This window comes from Peromyscus eremicus, chromosome 8b, assembly GCF_949786415.1.
Source record: "Peromyscus eremicus chromosome 8b, PerEre_H2_v1, whole genome shotgun sequence".
Classification (NCBI taxonomy): domain Eukaryota; kingdom Metazoa; phylum Chordata; class Mammalia; order Rodentia; family Cricetidae; genus Peromyscus; species Peromyscus eremicus.
This window is the reverse complement of record NC_081424.1, coordinates 1,515,921-1,522,520: the sequence shown is the minus strand read 5'-3', so window position 1 is coordinate 1,522,520 and position 6,600 is coordinate 1,515,921. Positions and strand designations below refer to the sequence as shown.

General features: G+C 37.3%; 1 pseudogene; it reads left to right on the top strand.

The window, feature by feature from the left end:
• The first annotated feature begins 828 nt into the window (after positions 1 to 828).
• LOC131918713 (elongation factor 1-alpha 1-like) lies at positions 829 to 2,174 on the top strand (annotated as a pseudogene).
• Positions 2,175 to 6,600: the final 4,426 nt, after the last annotated feature.

Below are 6,600 nucleotides of genomic sequence, written 5' to 3'. Positions count from 1 at the left end.
ATGAGGTCCTCATGCTCACAGATAAACATTGGAGAAACTAGTAATGTTAATCACACTAAGGTGTCTCCTTGATGGAGGAAATAAAATACTTGTTTTCCACTCAGGAAACTGGGGGTGGATGTTATTAATGGTCTAACGACCTTTGCTATCAGTAGAAGCACCAACAAGGTAGATGCATTCACAAGCAAACACTGAAAGTAGGTAGGCAAAAAGCAAAAGTTTTTTCCTTGGTTGTCCTTATATCTGGAATGCTGATATTTCCAGATGCCTGGAAAGCACTGCCTGTCCTGCAGGAGAGTCTTTCCCTTCAATTAATGATTCCAGGAAATACTCTTCTATATCCACTCAGGGGCAAGCTTCTTAGTTGATTCCAGATTCCAGATCCATTCAAGTTGACAAAATGACCATCATAGTTAGTTAACTCTTATTTAATAAACAAGCAATTCCCCAGATGAGCAGGCTAATTCCCCTGCTAAAATTTATCAATAGGGATATCCTACAGTATACATTGAAATTATTTCTAGCCTACAAGACAAAATACATGAAAGCTAGATCAATTGGTTCATGTTTAAAAGTTCTCACACTGCTTAAACACAAACACACATTATTTTAAAATTGAAGTAAAAAAGGATATTTTTACTTTACATTGGAAAAAACTAAAAATGGTGAAACTGTAACCAAAATAAATTTGTATTTTATTTGTAAATTTCAAATAACTGGTAATAAAATCTAAAGCAATAACAATAAAAATATTTAAGCCACTTTTTTGCAGTGGGTTGGTTGTCAGTACACAAGTGTTATGAAAACCACCACAAATTCAAAGCCAAAATGAGAAAGGAAAAGACTCATATCAGCATCATCTTCATTAAAGAGTAGATCTGAGCAAGTCTACCAGGACTGGCCACCTGATCTATGGATATGGTGCAATCAACAAACAAACCATTGAAAAGTTGGAGAAGGCTTCTGAGACGGCAAAGGGATCCTTCAAAGATGTCCATATCTTGGATAAACTGAAAGCTGAGCATGAACATGTTGTTACTATTGACATCACCTGTGGAAATTTGAAAATATTTTTTTGACTGTCATTGATAGACAAGATGCAGAGACTTGATCAAAATCATGATTACATCTCAGGCAGACTGTGCTGTCTGGATTGCTACTGGTGTTATGAATTAGAAACTGTAAACTCTGATAACTGGCAGACCCATAAACATGACCTCCAGGCTTACACTCCAGGTGTGAAACAGCTAGTTGTTGGTATCAACAAAATGTATTTCATGGGGCCACTCTATAGGCAAAAATGTAAGAGGAAAATATTAAAAAACTCAGCATCTACATTAAGAAAATTCACTACAACCCTGACACAATGGCATTTGTGCCAATTTCTGGCTGTGATGGTGACAGCATACTAGATCCAAGTGCTAATATGCCTTGGTTCAAGAGATAGAAAGTCACCCACAAAGATGGTAGTGCCAGTGTGTCCACATTGCTGGAAGCTTTGGATTGTATCCCACCACCAACTCATCCAAATGACAAACCTTGGTGACTGACTCTCCAGGATGTCTATAAAATTTGTGGTATTGGTATTGTCCCTGTGGACAAGCAGAGACTGGTGTTCTCAACATGGCACAGTGGTTACTTTTGTTCTAGTCAATGTCACAACAAAAGAAACATCTTTTGAAGTGTACCATGAAGCTTTGAGTGAAGCTCATCTTGGGGATAATGTGGGCTTCACTGTAAAGAACATGTCTGTCAAAGACATTAGATGTGGCAAAATTGCTGGTGTCAGCAAAAATTACCCACCAATGGTTTCACTGATTGGGTGATTATCCTGAATCATCCAGACCAAATTAGTGCTGGCTATGTCCCTGTACTGGGTTGTCACACAGCTCACATAGCTTGCCAGTTTGTTGAGCTTAAAGAAAGTATTGATCATCCTCTGGCAAGAAGCTGGAAGCTGGCCCAAAGTTCTTGAAATCTGATGATACATCTATTGCTAATATGGCTGTAGGCAAACCCATGTGTATCGTGAAAGTATCCTTCCCTGGGTCATTTTTGCTGTAAGTGACATGATTCAGACAGTTACTGTGGGTGTCATCAGAGACATGGGCAAGAAGATTGCTGGAGATGACAAGGTCACCAAGTCTTCCCAGAAATCTCAGAAGGCTAAATGAATATTATCCCTAACAACTACCAACCCAAGCTTCCTCAGTGGTGGAAGAAGGTCTCAATTGGCCATTTAAGTATAATAGTAAAATACAAGATAATGATAACAATTCAGGGTAAAACCTTCCTTAGGAAAGGAGAATATTTTTTGAACCATTTTTTGTTTGCATGTGTGTCTGTTGTGTGTGGGGGCAGTTTTAAGTTATTAGTTTTCAAAGCCAGTACTTTTTAATGGAAATAACGTCACAAAAAAAATCTGTCACAGGTTGGGCAGTGGTGGCACATGCCTTTAATCCCATCACTCAGAAGGCAGAGGCAGGCAGATAGATCTCTGTGAGTTTGAAGCCAGTGTGGTCTACAGAGAGAGTTCCAGGATAGCCAGGGTTGTTACACAGAGAAACCCTGTCTCAAAAAACAAAAAACAGACAAACAAACAAAAAAAGCTGTCACAGAATTTTGAGACCCATTAAAACAAGTTTAATGAGAAAAAAAATCTTTAAGCCTCTTTCAAGAATAGGGTCTGAACTTTCTCCAGACTAATTCTAATGAGTCATAATTAAGAAAGACCCATGTACACAGGAATTTTGTATTTAAAGGAATCCTAACCAACTCCATTAACTTCTTCTGTAATTTAGCCAAACCACCAAATGAAAGCCTCTTAAATCATTCTTCAGCAGGAATATTACAGGGTCTTCTCTAACTCAGAGTACAATGTACAAGAAAGGTCAGTAAGGGAAAATGTGTTTTAAACAGCATCTTCCAAAATCAAGTGTTCATGGGCCAATAAATAAGATATGGAGAAAAACACTTTCCACTAAAATGGTAATGGTACTAATAAGAAAATTCTCCACTAGAAATAAAATGGAAAAACAAACAAACAAACAAACAGGGGGTAGTAGAGTCAATATTACCCTCAGAAAAAATTACCTAGAATTTTGTGAGGATAGTCAACTATCCTCAAAGATATTATTGTCAATTAATTCACTAGCATTTTGTTGAAGAAGCAAAAAAAAGATATCATTTTAAGTGTAGCACATGGAAGACAAGATAAAATGTAGTATTATGCAAAACTGTGAACGCTAGGCAGAATGTGGTATCACACACCTGTAATCCCAGAATTTAGGGGGCTGAGTCAGGAGGATTGTCACTTCAAAACCACCTTGAGATACAGAACAAACTATGTCTCAAAAACAAATTGTGAAGATTGAAAATGAGAATAAGAGAGGATAACACACTAGATGCTATATTAATCAAAGTTATCCAAAGAAATGATGTTAATCTGTTCCTGAAAACAAACTTACAAACACACTTAGAAATACTGTTTTATTAGCTATCCCACCATCTCCTAACCAGCTTGCCGACATGTATGTTGGTTTCTTTTTTTGTTGATGTAACAAATTATGAGGCAAGCAGCTACTTAAAGAATGAAGCAGTGTTGGAGGGCTACAGTTTGAGAACAGGATTTCTATTGCTGGGATGAAACACCTTGACCAAAACTAATTTGGTGACAATGGGGTTTATTTAGCTGACTCTTCTACATTGTAGTCCATCACTGAAGAAAGTCTGCTGTGGAATATATTTCTGTACACTGTGAATATGTGTTGCTCTGATTGGTTGATAAATAAAGCCATTTGGCCTATGGCAAGTCAGGTTATAGCTAGGCAGGAAATGAGAGAGATAGACAGGAAGAAGAAAGGCAGAGCGGGAGAGACACCAGTACCACCAGGAGAAGCAAGACGTGAAAATACCAGTAAGCCACGGCGACATGGCAGCTTATAGATCAATACAAATGGATCAAGTTATAAGGGCTAGCTAGCAAGAAGCCTGCCATAGGCCATGAAATTGGTAATTAATATATAGGCCTCTGAATGATTATTTTATAAGTGGCTGAGGGACCTTGGGGCCGGGTGGGACTGGAGAAAATTCCAACTACATTTGGCGCCCAGGCATGGGAGCAAGAATTTCCACCAAAAACCTGAGAAAGCTTTAAAAAAAAAAAAGATTCTAAAATGGAGCTAAAAACAGCTTCCTAGTTATGTCTGTCAGACAAGCCATGAGCTGCACTATGGTGGGTTCGTGGGCTTGAGCTACAGCATGGTGGATTCCCGCCAAGGTACACAGAGGTGTCTCCAAGCTGTGCAGCACACTGCATGGCAGATTTAGCTTTTATTCACACAGACAAAAAAGGTTTGTGGTCTAGCTGCACAATATCTGGTAGCAGCATGGACCCAGAGTTGGCAGGGTAAGCATGACTCTCCTGGGTACCTCCACCATGTTGGGAAGCTGAGATGGGTGCAGTCAGCAACCAAGGCTGCCATGTTGATCTTAGCCATGCAGCTTAGCAATTTAAAATCTCTCCTGGTCAGAGAAAGAGTATAGATTCACAATAAGACAGATTCAGATGGAATAAAACTCTAAATGATTTACAGTGTATATAAAAATGTATGTAGGCTTGGAAGAGAGAAAAAAGGAATATATGCAGTTATATAAAGAAATAGTTTTAAAAAATAAAGTCTTAAAAGAGACAGTAAAAGTAATATAAAAGTTAAGCCACATAAAAATGGAAATCATACACAGAGTCTGGATTATATTGTCTTTGGGATTTTTAACTACAGAAAGATATTTGATTGTAAAGGCTGTTGAGTTAAACCAATATGTATATTTTAAAGGTATCTGGACTTCACAGTTTATGTCTAAGGATACATTGCTTTGGAAATGAAATTCTGCTTTTGTTTTCACACAAGATAAGAACCTGTGGATTGCTTCCAGGCTACTATGGTTTGATCATCCAAGACCCCCTGAAAGGTCTCAACTGACACCATGGCCCAGATGATCCAACATCCAAAATCAGCTTCAAGGCAACTGGCTCAGACAATGCAGCCTCACAGACTACTCCAGTCAGGACTTGCCCCCAACCAGCAGAAAGCTGTGCCCAAATTCCCAAAATATTGTTTATGAATGTTTATTTTCATTTAAAGAAGGTTGATTATAAATGCAATCTCTTCCTAAAGAAAGAAAAGGGATGGTATTATAGATATGATAGGACGAAAGGATAAATTATTGAATCTACTTTTAAAGAGCAACAACGTATTTGAAATGTTTATACTGCTATGGATTTTAGTTTACTGATAAAAATTTAAAGTTAATTTTTTTATACTGTATGTGTATTTCTACTCTTGTTTAAGGTACTGTTTATGCAATTCATATAAAAGTGTTAAATATAATTAAGAAATACAGATTAATAATTAGTCATCTATGAGAAATATAGTCATGTTAGTTATGTTTTCTAGGTATATATAGATATATTTCAACTAGGTAGGTAATATTCAAACACTTCAAAGACCTACAGAATATGACATTTAAAATGTTTTAAGAACTTTGAATATTCTGGACATTGAGGCATGTCTGCTCCTAACAGTACTAATCTGCTTCAGAGAAGATGGTGGGCACTGAAGAAACTCCACATGGAGTTTGCTTTCTTTATAGCAAAAGTTAGTCATTTGGGCAAGATACTGCTCTTGCCTGGACTGCTTGACAGTATGCTGTATAAACTGGACATGCAGGACCCATAGGAAGGTAACCACTGAACTTTGCAAAGTGAGATCATCCTTTAGGTTCCTGCTTCACAGAAGAAACTGCCAGACATTCTACAGGACATGGGAAGAAGTGACTGAAGAACTTTGCCAGAATGGGCAGAACAGTCTTTAAAATTTCCTGCTTCACTGAAAGCTATGCCAGATAATCTAGGCCTATAGCCTTAAGATGGATGCTTCAACATTGCAAAGGAACTTTGGGTGACTGTCCCAGGCAGCCAGATGTCTCTGTCATTCTAGATTTTTGGAAGCTGCTTACAATGCACTTCTTGTCTACTTAGGTAATATTATATCCTTCTGGGGTCTTTGATGTAGTTGAAGACTAGATAGTTATAATTACAATTTTCTTTAGTTATGATAAAAGATAAATTAAATATAAAACTTTAGACTCACAAATATAGGATAGATAGAATATTTTCTTTAATTTTGCCAAATACAAATAGACTAGATATTGTAACTAATTCTTGCTTGATAACTGTTCTTTTATATATAATTTTACTACATTAAAGTTAAAACAGTCCTTTTTGATTAGACAGAAAAGGGGAAGTTCTATGGGATGTCTTTCTGTATGCTGTGAATATGTGTTACTATGATTGGTTAATAAATAAAACCATTTGGCCTATAGCAATTCAAGTTATAGATAGGCTGGAAATCAAAGAGATAGGAAGAAGAAAGGCAGAGGGGAAAGAGACGCCAGCACCACCAGGAGAAGTAAGACGTGAAAATACCAGTAAGCCATGGCCATGTGGCAGCTTATAGATTCATAGAAATTGGTCAAGTTATAAGAGCTAGCCAGCAAGAATCCTGCCATAGGCCATGAAATTGATGATTACTATAAGCC